Here is an 11,829-nt window from a genome sequence, read left to right as displayed (position 1 = left end):
TACGTTTGTGAGCTCCGTTTAGCATGCTTACTCTATAACATGATGAGATCTGTTCCGACTGATGTGGCCTGGTCTTGATGGATGGAATGCATACCTGAAGCAAAAAGCGACATTCCAGAATCATCACTCCATTGAACGCACATCTCGAGGGAGACTCTCGGTACTGTTCTGGTATGGTATAATTGCGGTATATTCACACAGACTCCTCACATCATTCCAGACAAGAAGACCTGTTCAGCAGAGCTTCGCCAGACGGAAGACTGCCCAGTCTGCCTGGACGTTGTCATCAACAGACGCTACCACGAGATAGCGCTCCGCTGCATGGTGAGTTGAACTGTGATGCAGGATGTCGCTGATTGCTGCAGCCTGACGTCAGCAGAAGACCTATGTGTGTCGAGATGAAAACTCGATCTGAGAAGGTTGGACACGGTAATTAGATATACGTTCTCCCTAAACAAATAGCTACATAGTTTACTAACTAAATACATACATACATACATACATATATATATATATATATATATATATATATATATATATATATATATATATATATATATATATATATATATATATATATATATATATATATATATATATATAAATGGTCGATTCCCGCTGGAGCAGTGCACATGCAGCACAAAGCGTATCAAAGTTGTAATGAATCACTGCGGTCCTGATGGGCATGTCTGCCGTGTGAGGTGTTGCTAGTCATGCCATTACAATCATGACTCGTAACCACCGCACACGCTGGCCGTGTCTGAGTCACAGCCGACAGGTGACTAGTGGCTGAGTGACTGACGGAAGGGAGGACTCTGGTTCATGCTGGGAAGACAGACACATCATTAAGAATATACGTCATTTCTATTGAATGCTGCCACGTGCAGGTCACTGCATTTGCTTTCTCCGTAGGTCTCAATTCAGCTACAGCCTATGCAGTACTGCCTTTGTTCTGAGTAAACTCCGACTAGTACAGCCTGGTGTTTACTCAGTGGTCCTGCCTAGGGCTCTGAACATCAGGAGACGGTAATTCGATATATCATCTAGTCTGCTGTTTTACGTTCGAACAGTCCTTATGTATGACACCAGCTTCGTCTCCGTCACCTTCATAGTGATGCTTCGCCATATGCAGTAGATAACGAGACTAACGTAGTGTAGTACAACCAGAAGTTAAACGTCGCGAAAAGACATGGACGTTGACACGGGAAAAACAGCAGGGGTATAGCTCAGTCGCGTGCAGGAGTTGCCAACGCGCTTTGGATGCAGCGGAAGACTCTATGCTGGTCATACGCTGCCCAGCGGACTGACGCAGAATCATCGCAACTCTTGCCGCACTTTTCAAGAGTGCAAGAGTGGCGCAGTCTGTGTTGCTCTGGTCTGTTGTCGGGTGTTGATGCACAGTTATGAGTTGTATCACAGCCGGAGGCAGCGTTGGTCAGCATGGATTCTTTGCAGGCAGGAATCAGCAGAGAACTGTACATGCATCTCCATCGGTAGACATTAATGCACGCTGACATTGGTCGGCTAGATTTGTCAGATGACCGTTACAGCATATACCAAATCCTGACACGTAGGTCAGATTAAACCATTTTGCAACTTGGGTCCCTGACTTATTACTTCTGGGTTAAGGTTTCGCTCTTGATTGAAGTTTAGCGTTGCTGATTCTTATGAGGCGTGCTTACCCTGCGCTTCCTGCAATTCTGCCACCGGGGTGAAACTGATGGATGCCTGCACTGGGCAGCACATTACGTATGAGAGTTGTAATGGATCACTGCAGTCCTCATGGGCATGTCTGCCGTGTGGGGTGTTGCTAGTCATGTGATTACAATCATGACTCGTAACCACCACACACGCTGGCCGTGTCTGAGTCACAGCCGACAGGTGACCAGTGACTGAGTAACTGACGGAAGGGAGGGTTCTGATACATGCTGGGAAGAAAGACACATCATTGACTATGGACATCATTTCTATTGAATTCTGCCACGTGCAGGTCACTGCATTTGCTTTCTTCGTACCTTTTATTGTGCTATAGCCTTCTCAGTTCTGCCTGGCTCCTAAATATGCTCCGAGTAGTGCAGCCTGGTCTTTCTCAGTGGTCGTGCCCAGCGTTATAAACATCACCTCAGAGTTACATCAACGCGCTTGGAACTGCACAACGTCCTGCAACTTTCCTCTTCACACTGCTGTCTGCTTCCGGGCAGTTGTTTCAAGTCTTGTGTTGTATTTTACCAAGCAAGCAGAGCGAGCCAGCACGGATTTCCCAGATGGAAAACGGCCCAACCCGCCTGGACACTGCTGTCGTTCCTACTGGCAATGATCTGCTTGATTTGGTGGGTGGCAACACGACATTACAACAACGGTGTGACCTACATTTCTGGGGGACCAATGCCAACTCACCGCGAAAACAATGCTTCAATCATGTGTGAACTTCTCACAACACTCTGGATGATCTTAGTGCGAATTCCCAAGAATGGCGCAGTCTGTGTTGCTCTGCGCTGTTGCCGGGTGTTGATGCACGGTTATGAGTTGCATCACAGCCGGCGGCAGCGTAGGTCGGTATGGATCCACCAGAGGGAAGGAGCAGTTGAGAACTGTGCAGAACCCTCCATCAGTAGACGATATTGCAGCCTTTCTCTGAGCCTCTTGATCTTCTGTATTGAAATCCGGGATTACAGCTCAATGGGCATGTCTGTCGTGAGCAATGTTTTTGGTCATGGTTTTTAAAACATGACTAAATCCATTTCTCACAACTGATATGCCTCCCGCAGCTAACAAATGATCACAGGCCAAGATATATGACATGCAGATGGTCAAGATGGACCGGCAGATGCAGGCTTTGATTACAGTGAGCCTCATGTGATGATCTCTTCATATGATCCATGTCATGCTGGATGTGTTAAGTGGCCACTCGCGCAATAGTGAAGTACTTTGATAACGGACGCACGCATGAGATATGGTGAGTTAGATGGTGAGTTTTGATGGTGAGTTAGACTGTATTGCGGGATGGCGCTGATTGCTGCAGCCTGACGTCAGCAGAAGACCTATGTGTGTTCAGATGAACACTCGATCTGAGATGGTTGTACACAGTAATTCGATATACATTCACCCCAAACAAATAGCTACGTAGCTTACTAACTGACTAAACACACACACACACACACACACACACACACACACACACACACACACACACACACACACACACACACACACACACACACACACACACACACACACACACACACACACACACACACACACACACACACACACACACACACACACACGCACACACACACACACACACACATGTATATATATATATATATATATATATATATATATATATATATATATATATATATAAATACATCAAAATGCACACCATTCGCAACATAGCCGATACACACTGGAGCAATATACGTGCAGCACGAAGCGTATCAAAGTTGTAATGAATCACTGCGGTCCTGATGGGCATGTCTGCCGTGTGGGGTGTTGCGTGTCATGTAATTACAATCATGACTCGTAACCACCGCACACGCTGGCCGTGTCTGAGTCACAGCCGACAGGGGACCAGTGACTGAGCAACTGACGGAAGGGAGGACTCTGGTTCATGCTGGGAAGACAGACACATCATTAACAATACACATCATTTCTATTGAATGCTGCCACGTGCAGGTCACTGCATTTACTTTCTCCGTAGGTTTAATTGTGCTATAGCCTTTGCAGTACTGCCTTTGTTCTGAGTAAACTCCGACTGGTGTAGCCTGGTGTTTAATCAGTGGTCGTGCCTAACGTTCTGAACATCAGCTCAGACCTATCTTAACGCATGTGGAGCTGCTTAAACGTCCTGCAGCTGCCGCTCTCTATGCTGCTCTCTGCTTGCGGTCTGCTTTTGCAAAGTCCCGTGTTGTTTACCGCTAAGCAAGCAGATCGGGCCAGCAAGGATTCCTCCAACGGAAAATGGTTAACCCCTTGAACATTGCTGTCCTTCGTGCTGACACTGACCTGCTTGAAATGGTGGGTGGCAACGCGGGATTACAACACGCGTTGTGACCTATCATCTCCAGCAGATCGAGGTCAACCCACCGCAGAGAAGCCTTTGGTACGGCTGAAGCTAAGGGAATGGAGATATGATCCACATTATTGTTGTGACACTATATTTGTACCAGACAAAGGTAATGCTGCCACTACAAAAGTTAAGCGGCTGATCAGTTTCACTTACTTCTTTGGTCTGTTCTATCCCGTCATCTAAGCTATACGTATTAGGTTAGATATGCTCACTAAGATGTGCGTACAGATATCCGTAAGTTGATGTCAGTATTTCCTTCGGTTTGCATCTTCTTCTTGAAGCATGTTACGCTATACCGCACCCAAGCCGAGCATGTTGAACAGTCTGGTGAGACGTCACTGGCTTGTACAGTACATGAAACAGCCTGGTGACACGTCACTGGCTTGTGCAGTACATGAAGCAGACTGGTGACACGTCACTGCCTTGCGCACTACATGAAACAGACTGGTCAGACGTCACTGGCTTGTACAGTACATGAAGCAGACTGATGAGACCTCACTGGCTTCTACATTACATGAAAACACATCGGGATAGACTCGAGAAAGAGGCGGCGGCATGATCGACTTGTGTGCAGCAGTGGGCCACGGGTATGGGATGCAGCAAAACACTGCTGGTGGTGCGTTGCCCAGTGAATCGACGCTCTCAACACTTGCTGAAGTTTACAGCGATGGGGGCGCACTCTCTGTTGCTCCGCACTGTTATTGGATGTTGATGTACGGTGGTAAGTTGCACCACATCCGGCGGCAGTGTAGGTCAGCGTGGATTGGCATCTTCATCGGCAGATAATAAGGCAGGCTAGCATTGGACCGCCGAATTGGCTATATTCCACCACAGGCTTTGAGCTCAATTTACATACGTATCGCGGGTAACGTTTCTGGCCGCTGTTTTTTGAAACATGACTAAGTCCATTACTTACGATTGCTGTGCCTGACGCCTGTCACGAATAAGCACGGCCTAATATATATGAGATATGAAAGAGATCAAGGTGGTTCATCGGTTGCAGATTTCGATCTGATTGGCCTATATTCTCGCACGTTTCACTAAAGGCCAGCATAGATCCGTCAGAAGGTGGTCAGCTGATAGCTGAATAAACATTTGCATCTGGATTCACGGTCGCCTGTTTGCATCGCATTGGATGTATCCATCGTCGGACATTATTGCAGCCTTGCACTGGGCCGCTCCATTATTCTGATTACAATGCAGGATTACTGCTCAATGGGCGCATCAGTCGTAAGCAATGTTTCTGGTCGTGCTTTTTTAAACATGACTCAATTCATTGCTTATGATTGCTGTGCTCCAAGCCTCCAATAAACGACCACGACCCACGAGCTGTAATATGCAGAGGATCAAGATGGCTAAAAAGTTGCAGGTTCCAATGCTCGCTATTGTTTTGTCTGACGCCAATAACGAATCATCACGACCAGGGCGGTCACTTTTTAAAATCAGTTGGAGGGAGGCCGAGCAAAAAAGGGGTGGCCTTACCCACTTCTTAAAACTGATTCACTTTCGGATTTTGACCACTGGAACTGCCATCCGAGATGCTAGAATAGGAAAACAAGTCGTTTAAATGTTCCTTGGATTCAAACTTGTTTTCCTGCGGATGAAATATTTCCCGCGTGGAGTTAATGTGATCTGCCTTTTTGTGACAAGTTTAAAAAAAGATGCAATTCACAGAACGTGTAAGTAAACCTTAGTGATGGACCACTGACGACTACCACCATCATTAGTCGTGCCGTATAATTACCAGAGCCATAACTACGCGCCAGATGCACTTCCCAGTGTTGGGGAAACATAAGTTATCTACAGGGTACTTTTGGGTTCAAAATTAGCATGATGCTAAAAATGATGTGTTGAGGTGCCTATTGCCTAGCGTAACAACAGCTAGATCATTATTTTTTAAATTTATTTGGCCCAGTCCTCACTTTCTGCTCATGCTCACTGAGGAGGCTCAGAGGAACATTGTGGAAAGGCGGGGGAGGGGGCTCAAGTCGGCGTTCGAGGAAGGGAGAGGGTGGCTCAGCCCACGAAAAAATATAGAGGGACGCTTCTGATCGTCCCAACCCAAGAGATAGAGCATCAGACGATCAAGACGGCTCAATAATTGCGCGTTGCCACGCTACTCATTCGGAATCAGCTGTCCTCCCCCCCCCCCCCCACACACCAACCGGTTGGTAATTCAAGCTTTTTTATTCTAAAATAAGGAAGAACGTTAAGAAAGGTCAGCAGGCGTATTTTGTATTTTGGCCTTCACTGTATCCCTGTGCTCTGTTATGCCCTCCATACTGCTGAAGTAGAGTTCATGGAGCTAATTTTGTCTGGAGGAAACACGAGAAGTGGCGTTGCAGTACGCCCGGGTAAGCACTTGCAGTACAAGTGTTTACCCGAGATTTGATGAGCGTCTTGCCCAAACCCATTATCTTTTTTTGTTTGTTTCCTGGTGTTTTCGGACGCGTCGACCGCAGCCGTCAGTTTGCGCCCAAATCCAAACTCATCATCATACCTGTACATCCTTAGAACTCTGCACCCAGCCCAACCCGTCAGCCGTTCTCTTTGGGTAGCCATTCTATATATTGGCTTTCCCATGCTATGAACTCTTCTGGCTCACACTCGAGCGGTGATGGAGTACCCGCGTGGCAAACGTAAAGCGACGGACTCAACGTTTGCATTATTTGCCCTAATGTTTGCGCAGTCCATGGGGACCACGGCGCGCTGCGTAGTCGCGTGGGCGCCTGACGCATATCACGTCAACCTTAGTTGTGACCTGTGTTTTGTTGGGGCTTTTCGACGCCTGCAGCTACTGGTGCTACAGGGCGTCGCCTGCCGTCCACCACGCCAGGAGGGGCGGGCACCGCGGAGATTCGAGCCCGTACCTCTGCTCTCACAGAGGCGCAGCTTAGCCACCACACTGTCGGCACCCGCTTTGGCTGCAACGCACGGCACTGGCATGTTGCGAGTGTTAGACCCTGGTTTGAGATGTGTCTTTGCTGGCTTGTTCCGTGCGTTGAACCGCAGTGATCTGTTCTGAGATGGATCAACTCTCAACACACGCATCGGTTATGTACCAACATCGGCTTGCATTTCATCCATCAAAACTCCAAGAGAAATGAGCTTAAAGTGCTTGCAATGCCTCGCATTCACCTGGTGGGAAATCGCAAAGCGGAGAGCCCTGCCTGAAATTCCTGTCATCTGCCACAGGCCGGAGCCGAGTCGGCTACAGCTGGATGGATGGTCCGCCGGTGTTCTCGCGGCAGGACACCTCTTGCCCGCTAAAGCTGCCGTCCGCTACTGCCTGCGGGCTACCGCCTTCCACTCCAGCATCTCCACCAGCATCTCCACCAGCATCTCCACCAGTATCTCCACATGACCGCGGGCCTCTCAGAGGTGTTGGCCTTGGTACTGCAGGTGGTGCTTCAGATAGTGCGGCAGATGGAGCCGCAGCTTGTGATGACCGGCGAGGAAGCGCTGACATCCGCGGGAATTGGCCTCTCGGAGGTGGTGGCCCTGGTGCTGCAGATGGTGCGGCAGATGGAGCTGCAGCGTGTGATGACAGGCGAGGAGGCGCTGACGGCAGTGGGCTTCTCGGGGCTGGCAAGCATGAAGTACCGGACCACGCGGAGCTGACGGCGAGAAGACGCTGCCGACCGCAGGCCTCTACCCTCGTGGCTGCTCAGCTTCTCTCAGACGGACCTGTAAAAGGGCATTATCTCGGTCCCAATAGCATAAACGGGCGGAGCATCAGGACTGGGCGCAGGCCGTGCCCCAGCCCACAGGAAAGTACGGACATCCCTTGCTCGCATCGTCATGGACCCTTCATGCTGCGCTTGTGGAGACGACAAAAAGCGTGTTGCGAGAAACCCCATGAAAACAAGCGTCCCACTTCAGGTGGCTGGGGGTCTTCTGCTTTTCCAAATATTTGGCGATGCACAGGGATGTTAAGGCAGAGATGCAGGAGATGTTGGCATCGCATGTTCATGCGACAACTCTATGGAGAAGGCAACTAAGAAGACAGATCTATGGGGCAGGCAGCTGGGACCACTGTTTGGGGAAGGCAACTAAGACAACTGTTTGGGGTAGGTAACTAATGCGACAGCTCTACGGGGCAGGCAAAGCACGGCAGAGACGATCACCCACCTAATATAGCAGTGCCGGACGGTATAGCCTCGAACACCCGACCCACGCCGGTATAGCCTCGAACACCCGACCCACGCCGGTATAGCCTCGAACACCCGACCCACGTCGGTATAGCCTCGAGCACCCGACCCACGCGGTATAGCCTCGAACACCCGACCCACGCCGGTATAGCCTCGAACACCCGACCCACGTCAGTATAGCCTCGAGCACCCGACCCACGCGGTATAGCCTCGAACACCCGACCCACGTGGTATAGCCTCGAACACCCGACCCACGCCGGTATAGCCTCGAACACCCGACCCACGCCGGTATAGCCTCGAACGCCCCGACCCACACACATGCATTCTCGCAATGTAAACGTCATATCATTTACGTTGCACACAATGTAAATGACATGCCGAACTTAAGTAGTAAATTCTTACCTGCCTAATGTTATAATGGCATGTACCTGCCCATTGAAAATGACCAATAAATGATATGGGTAAATCAACAGCTGTACCAATATAATGCAAGAAATAAAAAAGAATGGAAATGGCATCGAAGAAGGATGACAATGTTCACGGCGTAGCATGAGCTCCCCCTCCCGCCACAGCAGCCTAGGCAGCTTTATATCAAACCAGGCTAAATATGCCAACAGTGTGTATATAACAGCACACGAGCAAGGAGTGCGTGCAAAACTCTCAGTTACCATATTTTGTCCAGCATAGTTTGTGTCGTATCACGCACGGCAATAGCGTAGATCAGTAAGGATCCACCGGATGGAAAATGCGTCTCACAAACAGCATATGCACACCGTTCGGTAATCGCTGCCGCCAGCCTGCATTGGTGTATTGTATTTGGCAGGTTGAGATACAGGCTTGCAGTAAGCATCATGCACCAAAAGGTCTAACAGATCGAGAGATTTTCACCCTAGCCCATTCGGATGTATTGTTTTTATGTTACGATGTCTCCGCGTGTTGAAGCTTATGCTTCCGATTGTTCTCAAGTGTGCTCATTCCACCCGCACACAACTAATGGCCACTAGAAAACATCACCATACTTTCGATGGTTCTCAAGTGTGTTCATTCCACCCGCACACAAATAATGGCCACTAGAAAACACGACCCATACTTTTGCACAGAACCATCATCGAGGAAGGTGAGCGTAAATTGCAGTGATTATTCTGCACGCCCCGCGTGCATGCAGTAATACGCTGCGTGCTAACTAATACAGTGTTAGTACAAGGGCCTGACATTGTATATGCATGTGGTTAAGTCATGGCCAATAACGCCTAGAAGGCATTTTTCCACCAAAGTCCAATTCGAATTTTCCAAAGCTGTTTTGAAAACGTTTCAACTCATGTGCTGTTCTGAACTTGTCTGCGAAAAGTTAACACACCATCCGCTATGTCGCTAAAACATAAGACCTGCACTGTTCTGACATGCTTGCGGAATGTCGGCACACCATCTGCTCCGTCACCGAGCGGTACACCGGGTAGGTCAGCGGAGCACCACCTGCTTCGTCACCGAGCGGCACACCGGGTAGGTCAGCGGCGCACCATCTGCTTCGTCACCGAGCGGCACACCGGGTAGGTCAGTGGCGCACCATCTGCTTCGTCACCGAGCGGCACACCGGGTAGGCCAGCGGCACACCATCTGCTTCGTCACCGAGCGGCACACCGGGTAGGTCAGCGCAGCGTCAAGACCGGGATATTTAGCAGAAAACACCAGGACAATCACTAGACCATTGTAATCGTAACCAGCGATTAGGCAGCCGCCAACGACCAGCAGTCTCCATTGTATGTCTTCCACGTGTAGTGTGCTAATGATGTCGATACAGTTATGACTAACAAAACGTGTCAGACTTGTTGAATGTGTCGGAGAACTATGAAGCAGCTTGGACCTACACGCATGTGTTCTAAAATAATATTGATAGGAAGAGTACTCATGTCCACAGCTTTTCACCAACCAAACTTTTGATTCATTTTACTTGATAAGTTTATATTTTCCTCACCGAAAGGATAGTGAGGTCTCCAAGTACATGCCTATACGTTGTAGCTTTAAATAGCGCACTAATAGATAGACAAATTTTCATCGGAATTCATTTCACCCTCGCCCTCATAAAGGGAGGACGGGGAGGGGCTCAACACGGCCCACTCCCAGAACTTGTTTTGATGATACCCTCCGGTATATTGTGCGATGGCACCCAGGTTTTCAGTAGCCTGTGGGCATAAAGAGTACATTGGCAATATTTACGAATTAGAAAGCTTTATGGGCATCGCAGAGACAGAGGACACGGTTACCAATTCGCAGAGGTGGCTCTTGCGCTTCCCTTAGCTGTGCCACGTGCACACGGTTTTGTTCTGAAATGTTACGGTACCGCTCCCTGATCACAAATATATTGAGACATAGAGAGACGTGGAGATTGCAGGAGCTTTCAGCAGGGACGTATGTGAAGGAATCACGGCCCCTATGGTGGTGGGCGATAAATTATTTGCTCCTAATGCCACGCATGATAATCACCCGAGACACTGTGTAGCTGCTACTACTGACCAGGCCCGCCCGCGCCTTGCGGACTGGTTGTAAATCTGCTGCTGATTCTTCAGTCTTTAGCCACTGCGGACTGAGAAGCCATTTTTAAGCCCGAAGACCCGCAAAGCGCGAGTGAAGAAAGTTTAAAAGCGTAGTCAACAGCACTTGAGGACCGCAGAATCTGCTGCTGGCTCTGCAGACTTCAGATAGCACTTCGGCACTCAGCCAACGCTTCAGCAGACAGCAGCTTGTACCACTGCCCACTTTAGCTAATGTTTTTGCCGACTTCAGCTGGTACGTCTACAGACTTCAGCCAGTAATCCTGCAGACTTCAGCCAGTAATCCTGCAGACCTCAGCTAGTACTTCTGCAGGCTTCAGCAGGAATGCTGCGGACTTCAGCGGGGCAGAATCTCGGCCTTAGATCCGGGCTCATGTCGGTTCAGGCACGACAACGGCTTTTTAGGGATGGAATATAGCATTTTCTTTTACTACAGACTGGGGTGCAGCCTAGGGAGGCAACCTCCTTCCTTTGGTCCACACTTTCGCCTGTTTTTACCATAGATGGCGCGTGAGAGAAAATGTAAAATCACCGTCATACCCCTCCACTGAATTCCACTCAACCACATTTGAAGAACATCCTGTCTATGGACCCGCTGGACTCTGTTTCGGAATGCGTTTAGGATGTAATACCAGACTGAATTGTAAAGTATCGCTTTCCCAAAGAAAAACTGTTGCATTAGTTTAATTCAGCTGAAAAGCCTTTGAAGCTGCATTCGAGGCTCATATACAATTTACTGTCGCTTTGTGTTGTTTTGAACAATTAAAAAAAAAACGTAACAGTACGTTCGTGTTTACCAGGTTCTAAAGAGTTCAGGAGTTTGAGGCGTCATTAATTTTCTGTTGCTGTATTTTCTAGTTATGTTATGGCCGTTGGCGAGTGTTTCCCCAACCCGGCCAAACCGGACGCCAAGTTAGACCAACGGTCGGTCCGCCGCCAGGCCGACGGCGCGCGACAGGTGGCGCTGATGATGGCGTCTCCAGCGAATAGATGGCGTTACCTGCCCTCCAGCTGGCGTCAAAGGAGACTGCGGGGCTCTCGCCCCTGGCGGCCGGCG

The sequence above is a fragment of the Pollicipes pollicipes genome, unplaced genomic scaffold (genome assembly GCF_011947565.3).
Source record: "Pollicipes pollicipes isolate AB1234 unplaced genomic scaffold, Ppol_2.1 Scaffold_1600;HRSCAF=1878_pilon_pilon_pilon, whole genome shotgun sequence".
Taxonomy (NCBI): domain Eukaryota; kingdom Metazoa; phylum Arthropoda; class Thecostraca; order Pollicipedomorpha; family Pollicipedidae; genus Pollicipes; species Pollicipes pollicipes.
This window is presented reverse-complemented; position numbering follows the sequence as displayed.